Source organism: Aptenodytes patagonicus, chromosome 16 (assembly GCF_965638725.1).
Source record: "Aptenodytes patagonicus chromosome 16, bAptPat1.pri.cur, whole genome shotgun sequence".
Lineage (NCBI taxonomy): Eukaryota > Metazoa > Chordata > Aves > Sphenisciformes > Spheniscidae > Aptenodytes > Aptenodytes patagonicus.
Window position 1 is genome coordinate 1787890 of NC_134964.1, and position 26123 is coordinate 1814012.

General features: G+C 39.0%; 1 protein-coding gene across 2 annotated transcripts in view; it reads left to right on the forward strand.

Moving 5' to 3' along the window:
* Positions 1–3646: 3646 nt before the first annotated feature.
* Positions 3647–26123, forward strand: part of TOM1L1 (target of myb1 like 1 membrane trafficking protein) — a 583218-nt gene continuing 560741 nt past the window's right edge. Inside the window, exon 1 of one of the 2 annotated variants that reach the window (XM_076353868.1) lies at positions 3647–3737. The gene's annotated coding sequence lies outside the window, so the exon portion shown is untranslated. The remainder of the gene's footprint in view (positions 3738–26123) is intronic. The other variant, XM_076353864.1, reaches the window with a different exon arrangement.

Genomic DNA, 26123 nt, shown 5'->3' on the forward strand with positions numbered 1-26123 from the left:
AAATCTGGTGTGTTCACTGGGTTTGAATTGTGAATACTTCTTCCTTACGGAAATAAGCCCTTTTCGCAGTGAAAAACTAGAGTAACAGATTAGAATGATGTTGGCCATTACATTTATATTTCTTGATTAATTGCAGAACAATGTGATAACATACATAGCAGTTGTTTTCACTCAATTCTACCCTTAAATTTCCACATCCTTAAAAAAAGAAAAGCCTTCCACCAATATGACTAAGAGTAAACACAGATAGCGATGAGAAGTTACAAAAGCACCATGGAAGTGCCAATCTCTAGAGACAACGTTTAGTTTACCGTAAGTTTTAAAAATGTGTCAGCGTTGTTTCTCTTTCAGAGAAACATACAACGCTTCAGTGAACCTGACATCTTTTGGAGCTGACCCTATTAATTATTTTTGACTTACTGTGTACTATACATCCACAGGGATTTGCAGAGGATCGAGTACACTATTGTCAAGGGCTTTTATTTCTCTTTTAAATGTACTTGTGTGTGTTAGAGAGTTCACATGTAAAACTGTCTATTAGTGGATGCTATGTGATAGGTAGGTTTAGAGATATAAATGCATCCATCTTGAGGGAAAAACATGCATAGCAGATTAATAACATGCACTGTAGATTTTGTATCTACACTGCTCAAAAATTCAGACAGCATATAGACTACTATGCACAATATTTAATTTTCCAGCAGATCTTAAAACAATGACTTCCAAGGACAAGTTCTTCCAATAGAAGCAGTCTGGAATACATTCTTCAACAGAGAGGACCAAATTCTGTTCTCAATTACACAAATATCAAATTTGAATTCCTACACTAAATCTGAAAGCCTTGCTCCGCATTAATGTTGGTGTGACTGAGAGCAGATTCCCTCCCTGCTCTTTGGAGACCGCTGACATTGAGAAGGTGATAAAGGGAATGGCACGTTAGTTACAAGGCAAAAAGAAAGGTAATACCAGTTGGGGCGAGTAATGAGTTGAGGAGAAACTAACATAGATGCTGAGAAAATTCACCCTTTTTCTGATTCTTTTTCAGTCATTCAAGGGAGAAAAGATGTGAACGATAGGAAGAAAAAGAGAGGAAGAAGGCAAACCAATAATAATGTGCCTTTGTGCAATGAAAAGTCATTTCCCCGTCGCCCACACACATGCACAGGACTTAAGCGCAGAATGTATTGTTTCATGGAGTAAAAAAAAAATGAAAGGACAGAGAACAGTAAGTAAGGGGTTTTTTTTGGGGGGGGGTGGGGGGATGTTTATTTTTTGGTTTTTGGGGGTTTGGGGTTTTTTTTAGGATAAACCCGTAACTTCTCAATAATTTTGCTTTTGTCAGAAATTCAGCTGAGGTCTAAGGCTCCATGATAAAGATATCTGCTACCCAGGATGGTTCTGAGTTTAAAGTCTAGCCAGGCAAATCTGTCTAGGTTTGGTCTGAGACAGGCCATACCTGCATAGGAGGATTTGATACAGAAGGTGGCAAAAAATTTATTGAAAATTCAGGAATCACCGTGAATTGCCTTAACATTGTGAGATAGTGGTTTATGTTGCAAGATTGAATTTAAAAGAGAATAAGGGGGCAAGATTACCCTGATTGATCCAATGCTTAGCACTATAACATCTGCTTTTTTTTTTTTAGATTTTGTAATTCAGTTGACAAGTCATGATATACCTGTATGACTATTCTCAGTTGCCAAGAATGGGGGAGTATAAATGGGAGTGTCAGTATAAATGTAGTGGAACAAGATTGACTCCTAGAGCAATACAGTCTTGCAATATAGGCTGCAGTTTTACAGTCTGCTCTCTATGGACAGTCTTTAATAAGAATGTTCCTATTTGAATCTGATTCCAGTATTGGATCACTATCTTTTAATTGTTCTTTTCTTCTCTGAAAAGTACCATTTCCACCTCTGAACATCATGCAATCCAGCATTTATAAGCAACTGACTGCTATAAGCAAAAGTGCTACATTTGCTAACGGTTACCTGTGGGGTTACTTGACTGTCCCAGAATTTCACCCCATACTGAAAACGGCAGAGATCAATGATAGTTGAGTGCCGCTAGAAGGAAAACATGGATTTTTAATGGCATTTTTATAACCAACTGGAGGAAACATAGAAATGGCATTGAAGTAAATGCATTGTTCTTCTTGCAACTAATTATGGGATTCCCTTTGCATGCCATACTGCAGGAGAGGAGATGACGGACGGTACAAGGTGATACTGTAGAAGATACACTAAGCCATGCTGCTTTCAGAGAGACAGTAGATTAACTGAAGTATAGCTGAGTAAATTATAATCCCCCTGGTTTACATGTGTATACTTTTTAATGAGCTCTACAGAGAAGCACAGTATTATGCTAGTCAGTCTTGTTAACACCTGCAGACTGTTGAGTTAAACAGTTTTTAACCAAGGTAAAGCTGATGTTGCCTGAGTATGGAACAGGGAAGAGTTACAGACAAAGCAATGGCCAAATCTGGGTTGTATGTCATTGCCTCTGCTCTCTTGCCTACCTTTTTTGCCAAGCCTCTAAGTAGAAGAGGTTTCACCAAAAAATTTTCACATTAAAAAATGATGGTAAAGTAGATTAGAGAACAGAGACTTCTGAAGAGCTGCATTTGAAATATTTAAATTACTTGATGGATCTTCTCTGAATCCATATGAATCTATACTACAGCCACCCAGAAGAAATTAGCTATAAAGAGCATGGTGGGTGTTATTATCAATCAGATAGCTTCCCACCTAAAAAGAATCTCAGCTAGATTATAAATTCCTTTTAAACTTTTATTTACTTGAGGCTTTTTCTCTGGCACTTGTCATAAATGTTGATTCTTTTTAAACCAAGAATGAAATATCAGCAAAATGTTATCATTAATACTATGCAAATCATTGTTTTGTTTTAAGCTCAGTACCTTCTTTTAAATGAGATTAGGTTGACAGAAAAACAATTCTTTGTATTATTTGCATTTTCCTGTTGGACTATACACACACACACACACACACCCCCCGTTACTTTATATCAAATGTTTAGTTTTGAAATGTGGTATTTTTGTTGGGGATTTATTTAATGCTTTAATTACGTACATTTTAAAATTTACATAAAGAAAGCATTTTTTTTGAAACTGCAGTGTTTTTATTTTAAACTGTTTTTAATGAATGCTTCAGCTGAAAGAGTTTGAAGAAAAATCAAATGCTGAGATTCTGAAACATGCATTTTTCAACTGAAGGCACAGACTGAATGAATAGTGTGTCAGACCCCAATTCTTCAAAGACTTGTGCGTGTGATCTTTCACTATAGATACAGCCCTGCCTTCTGCTAACGAATTTTTGTAGGCTCAACATTCATATATTTCAGGAGTGGGTCTAATTGCAACAAAACACATGAGATATTTAGCATCATGTTGTTTGTGGGTTAACAGAAGTTGATGATTCTGTCTTCATCACAGCTTCCTAAAGGACAGGTGTCATCCTGAACACAGCAGCATGACTAGGAAGAGGTGACAGGAAGGACTTGTAGCCTTACACCCTGTGGAAAGGGGCAAACCAGACCAACCTAAAAGTCATCCGAATTCTGCCTTCCTCCCTAAGCATGACCGCTCCAGGATGGACTGTGTCTTCTCCAAGCAGGACCCGCTGGCCTCTGGTGACTTCCATCACTTGAAAGGCCTGTGGTTGGACATCCTTGCTTCCTTCCATGAAGCTCTGCCCCTATGTAGTTTCTGCAATAATGAAGTAAGTTCTCATTACATCTGCTAGGCCCAGCGCCGTGAATGCAGGAGACTTAAAAGATATAAGCAATAGGCATTTTTAAAAGGGAGAAAAATCTACATTGTTTCATTCTGTTGCAAATTTCCCACTTTAACTCAGATAAATGTCACACAATTAATAATCTCCAGTAATGAGTAAGATGGCTCAATTATTTGATTTCTTTGATTTTTGACTACTTAATTTAATTTGCCTCCTTCATAGTATTCGATAAGAAAATGCAAGCTGAGCCACAAGAAGGTAGTAGTACTATGAAGTTGTACTAAAATCATCAGAGGCTGGATCTGTTCTTTACTCGCTGGCAGGGTAATTTTTCTTGCTGTCAACAGTTGCAAAAGTGTTTAATTGTATTGATTCCTTATTCATCCATTTTTATTATTTATACCCTTTACGTGAATCTCCAAAGAGAGAGTTTACTTCTTATAAGGCAATACCATGTCACCTGTTTTCTCTGTGATGACTTTATTCATTCTGATACATATAAAAACATCTCCACCTGCATGTTAAAAATTAATATGTAGATTTTTATCAGTAGTGTTTCCACCGGCATATTGCTGTGCATCAGTTTTTTGGTAGAAATGTCACCAAGCCAGATAAAAGTTGATAGAAAACACACAGACACCCGCCCCCCCACTCCTCCCAAATTCAAGCCAGATGAACTCTGCTTAAGTCAGGAAGTTAGAGACGAAATATTGTTGGCCTTTTATATAAACAGCTGTTATCTGAGGTCAATTTTATTGCAGGATAGGATACCAGAGCCTTACTACATACACTGTTAATACACTGAACGAGTTAGCACATTTAACAAGTGATCATGTCTCCTTGTGGTTAACTGGTTTGTGCATCTGAGTGTGTGGTAGAGCGTACCAGATTAAATCTCAGCAAAAGTCAACGTCCTTTACCATAAGTGGGTTAGGAGCATGTTACCAGTTAAAAGGGCCTGGCTGACTGGTAACTCATTACGCCACGTTAACCTGCTCATTTGTCTGAGCCTTAACTTCCATCTCTTCCCTTGTTTCACTGACAAGATGAAAGCAGTTTTGAATCACTGTCAGGGTCCATTTGAGCAGTACTTCCCACAGAAGAACTTTAAATCAGCTGAAGCAAAAAAAGAATTGCTGACTATAAGTTAACAAAGCACGTCTTTTGTGGGAATTAGTAACTAATTAGCTCATTCTTTAATTTGTACAAATAAGCTAATAGAAGAACTTGATTTTAGGAGTTCTAGGTAAAATGTGAATTTCAATATAAACACTCTTTTAATAAGTTGTGGACAAACAGTGGAACCCCACTGAAAAAGAACTTCTACGTTTTCATGTTGAATCAGCCTTCATCTATTTGAATCTTAACTCTAAGCTATAAATAATCTTATTTCTAGAGGAACAGGAGACGACTTTGAACAGTTTTCTCTTAAAAAATGGGCTTAGAAACATCACTTATAATAAGAGTCAAAAAATTCTAAACTTACAGCAAATAGAAAGAGAGAATTCATTGGAATAAAGTATAGAAATATGTTGCCTATGTCATTGTTGAGTAACTTCTCAAAGTTTGGCTGTTGAATCCAGTAGACTTCAAATTACCCTGTAATTATTTACAATTTTCATTATACCTTTTATTGAAAATCTATTTTAAGATTGCTTTTTTTGAGTGTATTTCCTGCCCATACTTTCTTTTCCACTGGACACACACATTACAGGTTAGCAGCTAGAGCTTCAAGAAAATATTTTAGTTCAGAACTTTTGCAAATAATATTGAAAGCACCCAAGTAATCGGAACTCATTTCTAGTCACTATTCATCTGTTTCAGTCCTCATTGTCCCACACAGTTCTGCTGACTTTGTTACTTTAAAATGTTTGAGGCATAAAATTAATCTTAAAAGTTGAATGAGAATTAGATTTTTTTATTATTATTGTATATTTCGAAAGTGGTGAATCTCTTATATATGGTAATATGCCAATCTCCAGATTAGACCCGGCAAATTCTGGTCAGAATTCTTGACTCCCTTTATTTTGCTCTGTTTTATCACCTTGGACAGTACGTAAGGCAAGTTCTTGTACCTCTGTGGAGGCCATTCTTGGTTTATGAAAAACAGATGTGAGACAGATGCAAGATCTGCACGAGTGGACCATTGTCCTCACATACAGAAGCCTGGAAATCAAGCAAATGCACGACCATCAATGCATACGGAGACATTTGGAGGAACAGTTGCCCTCAGCACTAGGGAAAACTTGAAAATGTTTACAACTTCAGGGTGTACCTGAGACTTAAAGGCAGCCTAAAAATGCATTTGCATTACCACTGAAGAAGGATAATCATTTCAATGAATATGTAAAATGCAAACACCGTGACATCTGCAAGCAGAAGCTATGCTAGTTTCTCGAATTAGTTTAGACTTCACATACTCCGCCCCCACCTTCTGTTTAACAAATGTGTGCATAGATGATAGAAAAAAATAAAGTCTACAGGAAAAAAACCAACCAAACCTTGGGAATGAACGAATTCGCCTGTCACTCAAGTAGTTATAAAACAAGCCAAGCATATACTGAAGGTGAATGTCAATGACTAAGGAGGGAGACAGATGGTCTGACTTTTCTTTAGGTGGTTCATCATACTTTATTATTCACAGAAAATTGTCTTTGATAAACGGATACAATATTAAAAAGATAATCAGGCAACATATGGGTCACCTTTTGATTATGGTCAAGCAGAGTACATTTGACAGATTTCTGCCACGTTATGATTGGTTGCAAATACAGGGTGGGTTTCTGGAAGGGGTTTGTTTCTTTCTTTTATCAGAGGTTATCAGTATTAAACTCCACGTTTGTTTCCTGAACTTAAAAGCAAAGTGTCATTCCACAGAAACCATAATTTGTATTGAAGTCTCATGTTCACTCCATAGTGATGACATTTTCTTACAAACATAATTGCTGGTACCTCAAGATCACTACTGCAGGCACTGTTACCTTAAGGGAAGTTCAGTGTGTTCTGCATCCTTCAGGAAATGCTTTAGTGTCTCAAAGTATTCAGCCGGCCACATTCACCTCTTCTAGGAGCAGGAAAGGAACTTTTTTTTTTTTTTTTTTTTTTGCTATGTTGAGTAATGATTAGGAAAAATATATGCATAACCAACTAACTGAAGGAAACTGAAAATTAGCTGGCTAGACACCAGCTGCTAATACTGATACAGCAAAGGCTTTTCTTTGCTCTACAGACAGAAATAGAATAGTGTTTCAGGAAGAAAGGACGGCTTGTCCCATGACATCTTTCCCTTCCTGCTCTCGACCTCACCTGCCATGGATGTAACACATGGCTGAGTTCTAGCTGCAGGTTTGGAAAGGCAGTCATTCCATTGCACCATTTTTCTTCTCTACGCAAATCTATGGGTGGAGAGGTTAACAGTGACCCACTTGGCAGAAGTTTCCTTCTCTGCAATATGACACAAGTCCCCTTCTTACTGCAGTTATGTGTATGGAAATCAGGCTTCCAGCAGACCAGTACTTACAGTGGGTAAGTTTTATATGTTTTGTGAGTACCAAAATGTAGGAGAAACAATTTGCATGGACAATTTGTAGTTATGCAGGGGGAAACCAAGTCAGCTGTCTAACAAACTCATATCACCCCATCCTTAGTCTACTCCCTACTTGATTTGAAAAAAAAGGAAAAAAACCCCAACTCTGTCGACCGCAATTCTGCAGTGTCACAATTCTGTCCTCAGCAGTTGTATGTTATTTACCAAAAATACTGCTGCTGCACAGTGTATAACTTGTATTAGACTTCCCATTAATGTGTAATATTGAATCTAGCATACTGTGCCTTGAATTCTTCTATCGATTCACCTGTGTAATTGACCAGCGTCTCATGGGTATAGATATTGCATTTCAGAGAAGTTGAACTCCTGCAAGCTGGACAGTTAGATAGTTCTGGCCAATTTAATTATGCAAATGGGAATTCAGTTTCTCGGGAATATATTATCAGCGTTACTTCAAAGACTCGCACAGAATTCTCTCCTATCATCTTTTTATGGGTTCTTTTTCTTTGTTGCGCAAGTGAAAATAAAATATTAGAATACATTGAGAAAATTTGGTGAGAAAATAAATGAGCTAGATACATTTGCAAATGCCTCCTGTTCCAGTTAGAGGCCGGCAAGCTCGGAGTAAGGAGATAGAAATTTTGTTCTTTCTTCCTCTCCTGTCTTGCACATATGCTTGTACAGAGAAATTCTGTGGAATTAAATGAAAACAGCATTACAGGTATTTTAAATCACATCAAAGAATTTAATAGAATGTCTAGGCTGTAGCATTCTAATTTGTATTAAAAAAAAAAACTGTTGTAAAAGGAAATTTTCTCATAAAAGCTTTTATTTTGTAGAAATGATTTCTTTACAATTTTAAAGGATTCTATGTAAAGCTGTAAGGGTAACATAGCTAAAATATTTTATGCTCATCAAAAGTTAGCATTGTGAAATTAGCCTAGGAATTGAAGAATGGGTGGCATTTTGCACTCTACTTGGAAATTTGAAAGTTGTACCCTAATGCATGTAAAGTTGTAGGCACATGAAAGACTCTCTCTTTCCGTATTAAAGTAAGTCTAATCGAGAACCTCAGCACACTGGCGGAGTCTCTCTAATGCAATGAAATTAAATAAATAAGGGTATTTAGACAATCAATTCTTCTACAAATTATTTGAACATTTTGATAAACTATTCTTCTCTTTCCCCACTTTTTCAAGCTATTGGTCTTTTCTTGGGTTCACTAGGAGGAGACCTGACAGCAGCACTTGAGTACCACAAGACCGCCTGCTTGATGTGTTAGGGCCCAAGAAACTTTTCTACCCACTGCCTCTTTCTCTGCATTAGTATAAGACAGAAGCACTGATCTGCATAAACGTCTTCTCAAAGTAGACTTATCTCTGGGACTGGTTTTTAATTTTTAGAGTTTTATTTAATTAGTGCATAATTTCTTTTTGAAAGTGAATACTTTGAAGTAATTTCTAATCTCTCATAGAACTGGACGTATTTATAACTTCAAGTCTCATTCCCAAAGAGTGATGGTAACTATAATTGTAAGTGCAGGTCAGAGCTTATAACACATCCCAATAGCTTCGAGTGTCAAAAAGTCATAAAATAGCTTCACATTTCCATTTTTATAGTGTGAGCACATCTTTCTACAATGCAGGACAGCTTGTAGGCAATCAGCCTGTCTCATGATCTCAGTCAAGAAGTGGACTTCTGAAAGTTTTTAAAGGGCAGGACCACAATGTTAACTCAGGGCAAAGAAGTTTTTTGCTGTCATGAAATCTAATTAAATTGTCCTGCCATTGAGACTGAGGTGACTAAGGCCCCCTCTCTCTTGTGTGCTGTTTTGATGGTAACCCATTTTTGGCTAACAAGGTTCTGCACTGAAGTCAATCATTAACAGTAATATTAATTTCCCTTAATTTTAATGATGTAAAAATAAATTATCTAAAAAAAAATTGTTTAAGCTCCTTCTTTAGTTAAGGAAGAAAAATTCACACCTCCAGAGCATGAATCATCTCACCTAGAAAAACACCGATGTTAATGCTCTCCGTTAATTCCACAGAGAAACTAGATGAATAATGTGAACTAGGATGCTCTAGTTAGGTGAAGGAAATCATTCCTAAATGAGTAGATCTCTGTGCTTTGGATAAGGCTATGGATAAGCTACTAAAGAGCAATATCATGTTAGCTCTCTAGAATTGTTCTCGGCCCACCTTTGCCTTGATGTATTGACATTTTATTGTGATTTAGAACCAAGAGAAGTTAAGAAATATGAGGTAAGTTTCTGGCATTAGATATTTTTCAAAATAGAGTGAGTAAGAGAGAAGTCATTTAACATGAGATTTACATCAAGATTAAGATTTGTTCCTTAAATTGACTTGTTTAATCCTTACTTATTTTATTGCTTTAGCTCAAGTACGTATAGATGCAATTACTTGGTTAGGCAAAGACCTACTTGGTCTGTGTCTCTAATGTGACAGCCAGGTCTGGTTTGTCCATGTGACAGCCACTTTTCCAGTTATTTTTTATCAATAATAATGTCACAGTTTCTGACCATCAGATTAGTGACTAAGCCACTGGCTTCTGGGTTCTTTTTCCTCTCTGCCACTGACTGCCTCTTTAATCTTACATTCCTTTGTCTCTTTTGTCTACAGATCATGAGACTTTTCAGCACAATGAATCACCTGGAGTACTTAGGCACTTGTTAGCTTTTAATCAATCATCCCATTTTTATTTATTAGTCCATTTTCCATTGACACTGCATAGCATAAGGCCTTCCCCAGTGAGCTTGCAAAGAAACCAGTAGGAACTGTGGATAATCAGTCCTCGTTTGAGAGGTAGTCACTGTCTCAAAGAATTGTGCTAAAAAAGTAATTATAGCCCAAACTGAAACTCTCAAAGGCTTTTATGAACACCCTATTCTACATGCACATTTCAATTTACAAGGTTCATTTGAATCAGTGGCTAAAAAGAATAATGCATAACATGGATGACAGACACCCAATACTTCAGATGTACGCATTCAGTTGATTTCTTAATGTCACTGTTCAGTGACACCATCCATTTCTTCATTGTGTAGTTCATTGGTATAATATTTTTGATTGAAAGACAGTTTGACACTCTTGCTTTTCCCCTACATGGGATTCTCTTACTATCTCATACTCCCTCTTCAATTTCACACCAATAAGCAGTGCAAAACTGAGACAGAAAAGCACAAAACTTAGTCTTCGTGAATGCATGGCTGAAAATGCTTTCAGTGTTAAAGATCCGGTAACTGTTGACAGAAGCTTGCTGGTGGGCTGCTCTTTAGGATGAAGAACACAGCCTTTGCCATATCTGTTGTATTGAAAAAGTCACTGCATTGTCTGGCAATTAAACCTCTTAAACCATTGTTTGGTTATTTGTATGCTATGGAAATAACGTTAAGATTTGGAAGTCAAAAATCTGCATACCATTTAAAGTAAACTGCATGTACCGTTTAAAGTAAACCACGTTAAATAGCATTGCTGCCAGCCTTTAAATTGGCAAACATACCCCTCCAGTTCCTGTTAAATATCATTAAAAAATTATGCTCAATGAGAAGTATGCATGTTAATACTTTATGATAGCAGCTAGAAGTGCCAGTCTTCAGCCTGAATGTAATTTGCCAAGACTGTCTAAACACAGACCACAGAGAAATACCTCCCTAGAACGGCTTACAGCCTTCAGGGGAGGCAAAAAACCCCACAGAGAAACAGGGAGCACGTGGAGATCAGAAAAATAGTATCGGTCAGTGTAGTAAGTGATGATCTTAGAACAATAGTGGTCTGATGTCTGATTTTGGTGGGTTTAAGTCACAAGCAGAAGAATCTTGAGCCGAGAATTTTTACTTAATTTGTTGCTAATCAGCACAAACTTTGGAGGTGGGCCTGCTCCGGTTTGAGTTGCCCACAGGCCGCAGCCCCTCGGGGCTGCCCCTGCCCAGCCTGGGTCCCTGCGGGCCGCAGCCTCTCGGGGCTGCCCCTGCCCAGCCTGGGACCCTGAGGGCCGCAGCCTCTCGGGGCTGCCCCTGCCCAGCCTGGGACCCTGAGGGCCGCAGCCCCTTGGGGCTGCCCCTGCCCAGCCTGGGACCCTGCGGGCCGCAGCCCCTCGGGGCTGCCCCTGCCCAGCCTGGGACCCCGAGGGCCACAGCCCCTCGGGGCTGCCCCTGCCCAGCCTGGGTCCCTGCGGGCCGCAGCCCCTCGGGGCTGCCCCTGCCCAGCCTGGGACCCCGAGGGCCACAGCCCCTCGGGGCTGGCTGTCCCCCCTTTCAACATGGAGTCCCCTCCCCCGAGTGTGTTCTCAGTCCCTCACAGCTGTCGGTTTGTTTCTTAAATATTTTTGCACAGGGAGGCCTTTTGTTTCTGCGGCTGGCTGAAGCTTTGGGGTTTTCAGAGTGCTGTGTGCGCTGGGTTCAGATCCAGCTGGAACTGGTTCTGGCTGGCTGCTGTCAGCAGTCACCCAGCTGCCGCCCGCTTTGTACCCCGTCCCACAGAGCCTCTTGCAGCGTGCAGCAAGGGTGGGGTTTAAGGAGGTAGCTGGGAAAGGGGACGGGCAAGGGGGACTGTCAGGTGTCTAAATAGACAGTGGGGATTATGAAGGATTCTGAGAGGCTGTCTAAGAAAGAAATTACAGTTGATGATGGTAAATTTTGGCAAAGCAGTTTCCCAATGGAAAGAATTATCACACTGTAAATATTGGACTATTTAAGGCTTTTTTCTTTTTCTTCTTGCTTTTAGATTGGTTTTGACAGTACTACCTTAAGTAGTGTTCGCTTGCATTTGCAATGTGTACTTTAAAAGGTGTTAAAGACAAGAACATACACTCCAGCAGCGAGCAATTAGTACAGTCTTGCCCTACCGATACAGTGCTCTGGCTCAGCTAATATGCAAGCTGCCATTATAGTGACAGGCTGTATACGTGATAAAATAATCCACCTTTTGACAGTTACCTCACATAATAGCATCATACAGCATTAGGAGTCAAAGGGAGAAAATAACCTGAAATTCAGTAGTAATTACTATGAAGAATTTAATACTTGAGCTTAGATTTTGCAACATGCACAGCGAGATTTTCAAGTCTTTTTATTTCCACCCTCACTGCATCATTACATTAATATTGAGGTTTTTTTCGATTGGTATGCATTTCAGTCACTCACTACTAGTGATGCTTGTGGTGAATGCACTGTAAATACCACAAGAAGATAATTTATCTTTAACAGGCATATTTCATAGAGTGTGTTGAGTAACCAAAGTCAGTTGTAAACCAAAGATAGACCAAGGTGGAAGGAATGGAAACAGCGAGAAGGGAAACTGCAACTGTGGATCAGTTTAAGTTGTGTTTTCTCCTGTTCTGATAGTGCCAGGGACTGCCTCTGCGGCTGGTGGTGGTGTCACAGGTATGGGTATGGGCGCAGGTCAAGAGATTGTCCCTACCCTGCCAAACTTACAAATTCAAATAAGAAAACAGACAAAGGGTTAGGGAGAGTACATTGTATAGGTGACGAACTGCAACGCAGAGAGGTTAAATTACATGCCCTTTACTGTCTGGACAGCAATGGAGTATTTCCACTGCAAGCTGCAGCCTGGTGCTGGGACACGTTGGCTTTCATGAGCTATGTAAAGCATCCGAAGCAGACCATACCTACATATGCTTCTTGGATAGAAAGGAAAGCTCCTCACTGGTGTTATGATTCAGAATTTATTTTAAGAGAAACTGTAAAAGATACCTTAATTATACTGTTACAGATTAATATTAAGTCAACCAGTGAACCGTGAGACAATTACTTTTTATGGTTTTATCACTTTATGGTAATTTTTACATACATTTCAGCAGCATCCACTGAGCCCAGGTGTCATCAGGGCACCACTCAAGACAGGCGCTGCATACAGGAGTAGTTAATTGGTCCCTGCTCTGAAGACCCTATACAGTAGGTATAACATCCCTAGGTGGGAGGAGGAAAAGAACCACAAGTTGATGAAGTGGTTGCACTATGGCCAACAGATATTCTAGCAGAAATAGTGACATATCCTGGTTCAGGCACTTCCATATTCTACTTTCATGAATCATTGCTCCCTAATGAGTAAAACAACTTTTCTACAAATATATTTGTCTCTTACAACCTATTTTTGCAAAATAGGCTTCAGCTAAGGAATGGCAGTTTAGCTATACATTTGTAAACGGTTTTCTTCATATGGGATTATGGATTAGGCTGTTTGGTATCACATGATTCTTCTGCATGTCTGGATGACTTTAAAAAATAAAGAGTGTATAATGAATAATATACTTTATTCAGGTTTTGAGTTAAATTATATGGTATGTTAAAATGTATGAAAACTTTTAATTTACTAATACTTACATACGTGTTCTGGTAGTATGAAATAATACAAGCAGTGAATTCACTACTTCTATTCATAGAAATACTAGTGAATCAATCTTTGTATCATATAGCCAGCCACAGTCCTTAAGATCATTAAGGATTTCTGATATTTATTTTAGATTAAAGGAGAGGGAGAAATTATGTAAAGGTTTTCAATGGCAAAGAAAAATGCAGGAATATATATTGCAGTGTTTTTCAAGTGTACATTTGTATTGATTTAAGCAACTTGTAAAAGGAAAAGTAAGAAAAGTGATACACCAGCCCAAGTAGCAATTGTATATTTATTCTGAATTGCTCATGTTTGTTTCTGAAAATTCATAACCTGAGGTAGAACCAAACAATGAAAGAGAAAAACCAAGCATGTAAAATCAATTGATGTGCTGGCTAGCTACCAGAACATCTTTATTTTCACTAACCATGTTCAACCATGTTTTATATCTATTTATCACTGAACTTATTGGGCAGAACAAAAAAGGTGCTGATGTGCTCATGAATATGCACAGAAAATGTTCCCTTTTGGTTAAATATCAACATTTATACTAACCTTTTTGTTCTTTCGTGTTTTATAAGAATGGCAGATAGTAGGTGCTGTGGACTAAGACTAAGACTGTTCGTTAACGTTCGCTTGGGTATTCTTGACGTTTAATTTCAAGACGCACATGAAATGAATGTAGATCCTGCATTTAGTTTTTGCATATTAAGCATTTCTAGAAAAGAATAAGAGGCAGTAAATGTAGGGCATGTCCTCAGAAATACCATACACTTTTTGAAAGCAGACCCTCATTTTTAGGGAGAAATAGCATCTGATGATCAAAATGGATCCTCACAAATGCTTGCTGGCATTCAAAAGAGAAGATGGAAGTTCCAGATTAGTATGCTCACTAAAGTATCTGTTCTGGCCATGAACGTGAACAGCCCATCAACATCAAGCTTACTTAGCTTACACACCTGTTTTATGCCACCAACAATAAAGTTGGTATACCATTTGGTGTGAAAAACCTCATGAACGTATGGAAAAGATGTGGATTGTCCTTCAGGGGTAGAAGACAGAAGGGGCAGATAGGCAATGTCAAATAATTTCGCATATTATAACAACTCACTTGTACCAGTTCTGTGTTTGCTGAATGTCATTTAAGCTTGTCATCGTATCAGTTCAAGCACATATGTATGCCTGTGTCTGTATATATATTTAATGTAAGATGTGGGGTGGTTTTTTTGTCTTTGAATATTTTGGTCCATTCCAGTGCAATACCTACAAAGCTTACGGCTACCAAAGCTTGTTACATTGAAGTTAACCCTGTTCATCCATGTACAGAGACTACTTGTAGAAATACTGTGGGAGCGGAGAAGTGTCATGCCTTGATACAAGACGCACGTCAAACACCTACTTGCAAATGATGTAGCTGTCAGAAGGGTGACAAGTGGGTCCAGAAAGTCCAGTTCTGCAGAGGATGACATGCAGAAAGCAACTCATTCTTACCTGAGTTTGCCTTAGGTTCCTCAATCTGTTTTATGCAGAGCTCTTCTTCAGTGCGGTTAGGTGTCAAATACCTGTTAATCCGCTTTATCTCCATGGCTTCAGTTTGATTCCTGGAGAGAATGGAGCAGTTCTCTGAGGAACAATGCAGGACAGTAATCACTTGTAAAAGTTTATGTGTATCCCAAGGTCATTAATAATTTGCCTTGGCCCAGGAACTCCAGAATTATTTTTAGTGACCATATTTTAATCTTATATAGCAATTGCGGATTTCAACCACGTTTTCAAAAAAAGATTGGGCATTTAGAGTAAGCACTGGTTTGCTCTGTATCGAATAGCTGTGCACTGGCAAAATTACTGTTCTCCTAGCAGAGAAGATAACCAACATTAGAAAGTAGTCCTTATTACAGCAAGCCTTGTTTTTATGAGTTCCCCAGTAAATTTAGGAGATGGCCCCTGTGATGTAGATGCTGTTACCCGTAGTGCCCTGACTCTGCTCTAGGGAGGACGATTTTTTCTTTTTCTTTTCTGAAGTTACAAACTTCCATAATTACAATTATTTGAACAGAAAAGACTAGGAAGACTTAAAGGTTTTTGTTTTTAAAACACACATGTAGTTTGCAAGAATTATTTCCTATTTTTTAATCTTGGGTTTAACGGAAATAAAAATTTTGACATTGACAATGTCTTATGTGTGGGCTTGTCTTGGTTGAATCCTCTTGTGTTCTCGCACCCTGTTGTACAGTCTGCTAGTTCATATAAAAGATTTTAAAACACAATCACAAATGACATTGTGTTTTTAAATTTTTTGAAGAATCTAGTACTCGCTCGGCATAAACAGTAGACTTATTTCCAATATATTGGAGAAAAACAAACAAACAAAAATCTTAGAAAAGTGTATAAAGCACTTATAGGCAGGTGAATCAAAATTTCCTTAGGTAACACATGTATTGTCTAATTTCAAAGACAGCCATGTGTTACGATATTCAGGTATCTCCTTTCAGTGATGCTTGTACTTTCAAGCTTCTGTATTTGCTTTCTCTTGCAAAGCTCAGCATATTCTCTAGAGGAGTAAATATTACTAGTCTCATCTTATACCTGAGAAATTGAGGCATGAGTTGGTGAAGTAGTAGTCTAGTGTCAAAGATACTATTAGAAAAAGAAAAGAAAAGGAAGATTAATGAGATGGTGGCCTAGATGCCTGGGTTTTGCTATCAGGTTCTGAGGCTCATATCTGAATGCAAACATCAACATTAGGTACTGAAATATTCTTCCTAGAAAATGAAGCCAAATGAATGAGGTTGTGTGGGGTAGAAAGAAGAGCATTTTCTCCTTGAGCTCCCCCAGATGGTCTCTGTATGGACCAGCAGACTGCTGGTGTAACTTTTAAGATTGTGAGGTTCATAGAGTAGGTCAACTTGAGGCTAACACGAGTTTGCAAGTTAGTGATGAAGAACAAGGGATGAGGGGATTATTTTCCACAGAGGGTGTTCAAATAATTTACATCTATATTCTGTCTTTACTTCCAGTTCCTCCTCCTTCAACTTGCAGCTGAGAGTTGATAAATATACCTTTGTCATGGAAACGCAAGGGGAAAGGAGCAGTACTGTAACTTTTAAATTTATGGTCAAAGTCTACTTAAAAGATGATAAAGCATCAGCACAGGGAGGAAGATACCATGACTGCTATATCCTGCAATGAAAAACAAGTCTTGTCCTGTCTGTGGTTGCAATACTAAGTGGGTTTTCATCTAATGTGCAATCAGAGCACCCTGTGTGAAAAGAGATGCTCGCTGATGATCAAGCATTTGAGAAACAAGAGTGCTCAGCAGGTTTTAAAGGAAATCAGGTGAAATCTTCCCCCAGATGCCACTGCTTCTTTATATGCTGTATTGCACTGATAGAATACAATGATGAATCATCTGTCATGTCAGTGTATGACACAATATATTTGTGATGAGTAATGTCCTGAACACAAATTTCATTGCACCACAGTAGAATTTATCCATCTTATACTCCCCTTGGCCTATACATAACCAAACCCATCAGGCATGATTTTGCACAGTGCAGAGGCACAGTATTGATCCTGTGTTAGTGAGATCAATGCTCCGTGGCCTCTGAATTACCTTTGCCATGTAACAGGATGGAGGCTCAAGAGCCAGGTTGGATAGTTCATCACAACCTGAAGATCAAGCTGTGGTGGGGTGGGAAACTTGACTAAAGGCGAGGAGCCTTTAAAACAGGACAGCTGGTTCCAGTGCCTGCCCTCAATTAGAGAGTTTATGAGTAGAGTAGGAGGGGGGCTGCCTGATTAAGCTCTGGAGTGCAACAGAGCAGGAGCTCTTGGTGGTGAGTTCCCAGAGACCTGAGGGAGGCCAAGGAAGGACGAAAGGTTAGTGGGAAGCTGAGCAGAGTCTGGGAAGCACGCGTACCACATCAGAAAGAGGTGGGTGAAGAACTTTCAGAAGCTTATACTTACAGACAGGTTCATTTGCATGGACAGCAGTGCGGCAGGATTGTGAGAATTACTTCTGGGTATGGAGGTTAGTTCTCTGTAGGCACTGATTTCTGTTGGTTTTGTTAATGGCTAATCTCAATAAGTCTTGCTAGTCTAACCAAAATTTTGGGTTTTGTTTTGTTAAATTAATGTGGAGAGTATAGTTTGGGAAAGGAGGGGCTATAGTATTATATATAGCTGTATTCTACGTGAGGAAAATGTTTATCATCCGTTTGGTTGAATCAAGTAACAAATAAACGTGTGAACTAGGGAGAGTCTTATAGGGGAAGGTGGGGAGGCATTTTAAAAGTCCTTCTATTTTTCTTAAGTGGTTTCACAGAGCTGTTCATAGGCCTGAGCTACCTAATTCCTTAACAACAACAGATACTATGCCCCCAGGACTCCTGCCTGTTCCTAGCAGACATAGTAGATTGCCTTTGTACCTTACTTAAGACTATACTGGACTGGAATAACAGTATCTGAGTAAGGGAGGGCTCTCCTCCATGGGCTAGCAAAATCTTCTGTAAAGAGTTGTGAGAGGAAATAGGGGCTGTGCAGCCGCCGTCTTCTTTCAGCTCATTCAGCCACTCACAAGCAGAGGATTCAGAATTCGCAAGCCAGGCGCAAATGAATTGTCCCAGGGGAAAAAGGAAATTAAAGGAAAAACTGGAACTGGGGGGAGTAAGAAGGAGCCTGAATTTCAGGTTGCTCTCTCTACCCCTTTCCCTTGTGCCAGAGGCTGCTCACAAGGCAGTGCATTTTACTGCCCATAGCTCAAGGCTATGCCTGAAGGCACCTTTTAGTATTACCCATTTATACTAAGGCTGCACACCTGAGACCAGCCACAATAGTTGAAAACATTTCACAGAGGAAAAATCCCAGTCTGCCTGTGGTTCTCAAATAAAAAAAAAAATCGAGCTGGCTTTGTTTTTAAAGGGAGTGTGTTTCTTAAAAGCAATAGTTTGCTGCCAACCTGGATTAACACAGACTTTCAAAAGCAATTTTAAAAACAGTAATATACTGCCACACCCAACCTCTGCTCACTCTTCAGCAAACAGGTTGGTTGTGCATGTTTAAGTTCACTAGACTTCCTGACACATCTCCTTCTGTTTGGTTATTTTTTTTTAATTATGCCTATTGAATAGTATACCTGCTAGTTTAGAGATAGCAGAATATTAAACAAATTCTGTGATGCTTCTTTAGAAGGACCTAATTTATAGTAGCAGAACGATGGTAAAAGCTATCTGCTTTAGATAGAGTCCCTTTGATGGGGGAAATTCAATCAGATCTCTTAAAAGTGCTTTAACAGAATCCTGAGAATTCTTTCTTGTGTTTCTGCTACTTTCCTGAATGTCTTTAGTTGGCACTTCTTTGTGCTTGTGCTGTACATGGGTGACTTGGGAAAGAGACTCCTGTGTGATAGTGTTAATTTCTTTTTTTTTTTTTTAAACTACAAGAGACACATCTACCCAGTGAGAAACTCTGTCTTAGTATAGCATTTTTGCAGCTGAGCCACATTACAAAATCCCCTGTCATATGGGAATGGCTGGGTTCCTGTTCTCTCTCAATGTAAGAAAGGCCAAGGTGCATAAACCTGCAGCTGCAGCAAATCCATCGTTAAGATGATAGGCAACAGCAGGTCAGCTTTGCAGTCCAAGCTTAAATTTGAAGGTAATTTTTGCTTCAAACCTTGACTAGGTTTCTTGGAAACTAGTTTGTTAGTTAATATTGTTTGTCCCTAACTAAGTGGTGGTGCAAAATTAGTAAAGGTTGGCTGAGAGAACAGAAGAGATGATGTCCATGCAACAAAATGGTTTCCCAGACTATAAGTTGGGAGTTCTTGGTCAGAATAACTTGTTACTGTTTCTTTTCCAGCTGTGATAGCTTTGTGCTTTATTACTATTTCCCCTATGCTATGATGAGCCTTAGCCAGGGCTTTGTGCTCATCTATATGCAACAGTGCTTAAGGTAGTGTAAGAGGACAAGAAGATGCCAGCTCTTCTTTTTGTGAGGAGCACAGCCGGGTTGTGACTAGGCAAAATCTACCACAGGCAGGCTTTCCTCAAAAGAGACCATGAACCTGAGAAACTTCACAATTTGATTCCTCAAGTGTGTGCGTGTAAAGGTTTTTTCACCCCTGCATGTTGAGGTTGTTAAACTGACTCTCTTTCTACACTGTTAAATTGATTTTTTTCATGTCTGCTCCTGAAATGATGTGAACCTCCCAGCTCTGACGTGGCACCTTTCCCCTGCCTGGAGCTCAGCTGCTTCTTACCATTTGGATGATAAGGGAAAAACAGAACAAATCCCTTTATGCAATGCGAATGTTTTCGTGCTATGTAGTAACTCAGGGCTGTTTTGATACAAGGAAGGTGGTGGTAAGAAAATGACATTCTTCAACCCGGAGCAAGTTTAGTATCACTGCTATTACTGAAGAATTGTGGTTCCTTTCTTTTAGGTGGTGCCCAAAGCACTTCTCAGCCTTAGTGCAGTTTTCATAAGGATTTTCGCTACTAGTGCCCCTGAAAACAAGGTGAAAACTTAAAAAGAAACAGACAAAACCAAACAAAAAAACCTCAACAAATGCATAAGGAAAACTGGTTCCCTTTGAAGTCAATAGATAGGCTTCAAAGGACTTTCACCATTCTCTGAAGTGCTGTTAGCAGAAACAAAAGAAAACAAATGGAAATAATAGTCTTGGTGCAGACCTCTTTGCATTGTAGCTTAGACTCACTGATTTTCATTGTTCTCAAAACAGCAGAAAATCTCAGGTTGTGGCAAGAGCAGGATTACTTCATTTCACAACTGAACTAGATTCCTTCTTTGGCGTGTCTGAGTCCTACCAGGACAGGGTCTGTAGGGCTGCGCAGTTCCTAACTAATTTAAAAGGTTCTTTTTCCAGTTTCCTCCTTGTACTTAAGTATCAGAAGAACAGCGATGCCCTTTCCTGGTACCCACTTCAGCCCAGCTGAGTTTGTTCCCTGAATTGAGTTGCACTCGGTCACAGGTGACTTCTCTGAACTCTGATGGCTTTTAAGGTGTGGTAAGAGATTCGAAGTAGACCTTGTAGAGTTAGATGTCAAAAGGGAAAGCTAATAAAAAGAAATGGATTTCAAGGGAGAATGTAAATATGCTGGATGCTTTATGAGGAATGCTGATAGAGAGGAGAAGGAGAATGAGGAGAAAACATAGGAGAATAGTTGGCTGCTGATGAATGCAGTGTTGGTGGTGCAGAACCGTGCAGAGGATTAGTGGCAAGAACAGGTTAAAACTCGGCATGGTGAGAAAGAAAATATTTGTAAAGACTTGAAGGGGATGATGTGTGTTTGCAAGTAGGGGAGGGCTTTTTCAGTTTCACAGAAATGGCTGTACTCCTTAGGGTAACAGTGCAACCAAAGAAAAGTTCAGGAGAGGAAATGGAGGAGATACCAGAATCCTATTGAAACTGCAGGGAATGTCCCTTAAGGTGACTATAGTTATGCAAGCTGAGGATTATCCAGGGTAATGAAGTAAATGAAAGGATCTCAGGATTTGCTGTTACCTCCAAAATGACTAAATCCTTACTAGCCTTGTTGTAAAAATCATATATGCTGGATCACAGAGCTCTCATACCCCTTAAGGCAAGGGATATCACAAGGCCAATATGTTAGTATGACTGTCAGCTTCTAAAACATTTAAATGGTATGCAGCTTTCCAGGATCCCCAAGTAAATGCAAGAATACTGAGAGCAGCTATGGTGAATTCATTGTTCTGAAGATTTGTGTTGGAAGGCTGAGCTTAAGACCTTGAGAAAAAGCGCGTATTGTAAAGCTGACTAGAATATTCCCTTCTCCCAGAGAATCACATTTTAGACTTGAATTGAGTATTCCACTACTCATCATATTATTTTAAAGTCACAAAAAGTTATTCAGTCCTTCTTTGTGCATTGGAGACAGTATTTGGCACCATGGTAGCTGAAACAAAATAGATGGTTTATTGTATGTTTTTTAAGAAGCAGCTGCCTCCAGGAGCAGGAAGGCAATTAAAAAAAACCCAACAACAAAAACAAACCACAAGAAAACAAGCAATTCTGATTATATTTTACCCCCAAAACCATATTTCGCAGAAAGAGAAAAAATGCTGTGTTTGTTAAGTGTAGTTGGTTGTCTTCTTTCTGCACAGAATGAGTTAGGGAAAGCCATATTGTACCTGTGTGGTGGCTCACACACCATATTTTCACTGGGTAATTTTGAAGATGCTATACACCAAACAGGGCAGGTGGCCTCTTGAGCTAGGCATGTTACAAATAGAGATGTGTATACAATGTTCTGCCCCAAAGAACGCGAAAGATAAAGCACTAGCACGGAAAGAGGAACATGGAAACAGGCAGAGCGAATGACGTAATTTTAGCTTGTTTTATGCAAAGAGTGTTTTGGGTGGAATGGATAGTTAGTAAGGGGTATTTTATACTGCCAATGATGTTGGATGTTGAGTGCATCTGAAAAACCTCTCTATATTTTCTTGCGAGACTGTGTTCCGGTTGTGAAGCAGACCAACCTGATGACTTGGTGCTAAGGCTTCCTACCGAACAAGATGTTCCTTTTGCTTCTTCTGTTTGAATGTAGAGCATGTGATTTCTGTACAGCAGTTTTGTTCATTTTACTGAGCAAAGTAACTTCAGTGCCACATTAAATCCTATTTAAAATTGCTTATCTGATCAGGGTCAAGTTGGCTGCTAAAGACAACAGGCTTCTGACAATGCTTGCTCTGTAAATCATTTGCATCCTCTTTAAGAAAAATGATTCACTACTAACAAAGAGGCTCAGAAAACATAACTTCATATTGTGATTGTATTTGTTGTAAAAATATCCCAACGCACCCAGACTATTGTGCTGACTGAAAAGAAAGAAGATATTCTGTGGCCTCAAAACCACAAATAAAACCAAGATAACCTTACTACTTAACACAACAGGTGTGGCTGACCCAATGCTAAGCAAAGTAAATAGAAATTAATCTGCTGCTGCTGCTGCCCATCTTAGTTATGCGCTCCAGACGGACTGTGCTGTGCAGGTACATTTTTCTCTCAAACACCAAAATGTCTTTATTGCTGCTTGTATTATTTTATTTTTCTTAACTTCTAGTTCTGATACCAAAAGAAACTAGATGAGTTTGTTATAGAAACAGATCTTGTCATGCTTTCAAAGTTGTCGTGCTGTTTAAAGCCCACAGAAGTCAATGTGAGATTTTTCTCATTGACTTCACCTACATTTTTACATAGCTCTAAATTCAGTTATATGTCTAAATTTGAACAAGAAGTAGGAAGAAATACAGTATAGAATAATAGGAATGCTGAGAAATATTTTGACTGTAACCCTTTAGAGAACAGCTCAGAGTTCTTACAATCTGTGAGTTTTGATTTGGGAGAAAACATTTCAAAAGCATCTTAAGGGTCATTGCCCCTGCCACTCAGATGGTTTGAAATATTCCCTTGCTTTATGGCTACTCTTTATTCCTAAATTACATAAATATTTCTGAAATAAGACAAGTTGCACAGGCAATTACTTGGCCTGCCCGTATAGCCTGCCTCTTTGCCAGGTTACCAAAAAAACCGCAGCAACCTACTTGGATAAAATAACAAAAATACATACATCTTAAAGTATGTTTCCTCAGTAGATCTTGGGCTTTACGAGGACTGAGACATATGGAATGGACTTGATTTGCTTGAATTATATGCGTAAATAATATAATCTTATACAGGTATGGTATACTAAAAATACAAAAGAAAACTACTGTAAATACATGACATGACACAAAGGTCAGATTCAGAGGATAGAGGCACTTCTAGTTTACTAGATTGCTTCATAATAGTGTTTTTAAAACATAAGTTCACCTGTGTTGCTCTCTAGCTGTTATACTTGTAAGAAGATGTAAAGTTTGATGCGCTACTGAGACTAGATACAGATTTTCCTTTAACTGGAGAGACTCTTGTGTTCCTGGTACACACTGTTCTTTTTGTCCCCAGGGCAGATGTGTACATTTAATTGGTAACTGCAGTACCTCTGCGCCTACAGGCATATATCATTGGACTCAAAGGTTCACATAAGGGTGGATTTGTATCTGACAGCCCCCCATCATTGCAAAAAAACTACTGACAAACCAGAGAGATGGTCACTGCATGATAGACATCATTGAGCTGTTACTTAACTTTAAAGCTGTTCTGTTGAAATAGCTCCACAATCGCCAGATTTTTTGTTTTGCTTTCGTTAAATATGTAGTTAAGAGGTTTTGTTAATAAGGTTCAAAAAGAAAATCCTTCAGACTAAGGTGGCTAAAAGAAACTCAATGTCCTAAACCTGATTCTCTTAATAGAACCAGTGTCGGTCTATTGGCAGAAAAGAAACCGAAAAGACCTGTGGGCTGAAAATCCTCAGTGCTAAGCACTGACTTGTATGCAGCTTGCAGTCAGGAGTTAATAAATGGCAGAGAAATACAAATTTCCCATTGCCTGCCTTCATGCTTATAGGTGCAGTCAATGAATGCTCAGGAAGAACTCTACAAATAGTGAAATAATAAAACCTGCATTGTCCCTGTGCCTTCTCATCAAGCCATTCTAAAGCTTCTTACAAGCATTGCAATAAAGGGAAGTTTTATGGAAAGAAGGTACATCAATGACACGTTGTAGAAATTTTTGGGACCTCTTCCCTAGCATGAGAGGCAATGTGGGGAAAAGCACAAAAAATGCTTGTTTTGAACTTACATCAAAGTAGGTGATGGAGGTGGCTGCTGTGAATTCATCAGAGATTGGTACTACAGTGCAGTAGGCAGGGTATGGGTGCAACTTTATCCCTACTGTTCAGCTGAGAAACTAATATGCAATAACCTGTTCAATGTGGGATCCTGGACTTGAACACAGCTTCTATAAACAGCATGAAGCTGCCCTTACTCCCTTGCTTGTCACATCTGTGACCCCTTAATGAATCGGAGTACTATATTTCCCCTCTGCTGTTATTCCAGGAATTCCCTTCAACGTTTGATAACCAGCAATGCTCATCGACCTACTCCAGTAGCGCTTTATGTGTTATTTATTGGTCACTGAATGTGTCCTTTGTGGCTCTCTAATTTAATTTGATTTTTTCAATTTACCTTTGTTTGTCTCTGGTATATTGCAAACATAGTTAATTGCATGTGAAAGTATTCCTCCTAGAATAACAGTAATAGAAACTAGAATATTATGCCTGTTTTCTCTATCTACTTATCATACAACAGTGTGTTTATATACTGCGTACTTTTTTTATTAAGCACTAACGCAACATTCTGTAGGATGCAGAGATGTGCCATAAACACAGATTGTCTTTCTCTATTTAGATTAAAATTTCCTTTTTGAATATTGCTGCCCTTATTGTAGCTTAATCCAAGCTCACTCAGCTTTCTGCCCCTTTTCTCTTGTTGCTTTCCAGTTACGTATCTGAATGCTATTCCTTAGTACACAGAGTCTATTTCCAATAGTGATTAATTTGGTGAGTGGTCTAATTAAAAGATTCTCTGGTTTATGATTTTATTTGCCCTTACAGCAGAATTTATTGGTAATATTTTGTCTTCGGAAGCATGGTTACCATAGTACTGTTGTCAATGACTTTTAAATTGCTATCTGTGTGACATTATGGTTTGGGAGTTTGCACTGAGCCCTAATCTATTGGTAGACCTATGAGGTACTTAAGGTGGCAGATCCCAGACTTTCATGAGGCTTAGGATGTCCTTGTGACCCAGTGAGGTCTTGCTGAGAAATCTGAACTCTGTGTCTGAAGCAGTTCTGGCTTCTTACAAGCTCCATCTGCTGTTATCATTTGTGTGCCGTAGGCCTTTAAGGTGATAGCTCTACATAATTTTGGACTGGGACGGAGAACGTGAGCAGGAAAGATATTTGGATATATTTGCTGTTATTTGCTGACAGATGTCTGTTTCTGCAGGGGAAAATCTCCGGTATCTCAGAAGGATTGTTCTTTCTCTTTTCCCCCATTCTCAAAGTCTAAGTGTGCTTTTCCCAATTGTACTTTATCTTTCTCTCCTACAGCATAATTTCCTGGCATTCCTTTTGGTTTTGCCCCAATGTTTTTGTTCCAGTCACAAGGATAATTCGACAGTGTTTCATAACTGCTTTATGGTTTTCCTATGGTAAATTGTGTGAGCTTGTTTTTGCTAGGAAGTAATTGAGGTAGGACTTAAAGTTGAACGCTGGATTGCAAATGTTTCTTGTTGTCCCTGAGTAAGTATGAACAGTTAAAATTCTCATGTGATTCTGAACTTAAGATCCTGGGAATGGTCAATCCAACACAACATTTACTTAGATTTTGGCCTGTGGATATGGAGCACAACTATTACACATCTGCTACATCTGGATAAGAGCCATTGCTGTCACTTCAGCTTTACTACAGTGTCAGTGTTGATGTGCTGATACGTATGAACTAGCTTTCAACTAGTTGATTCATG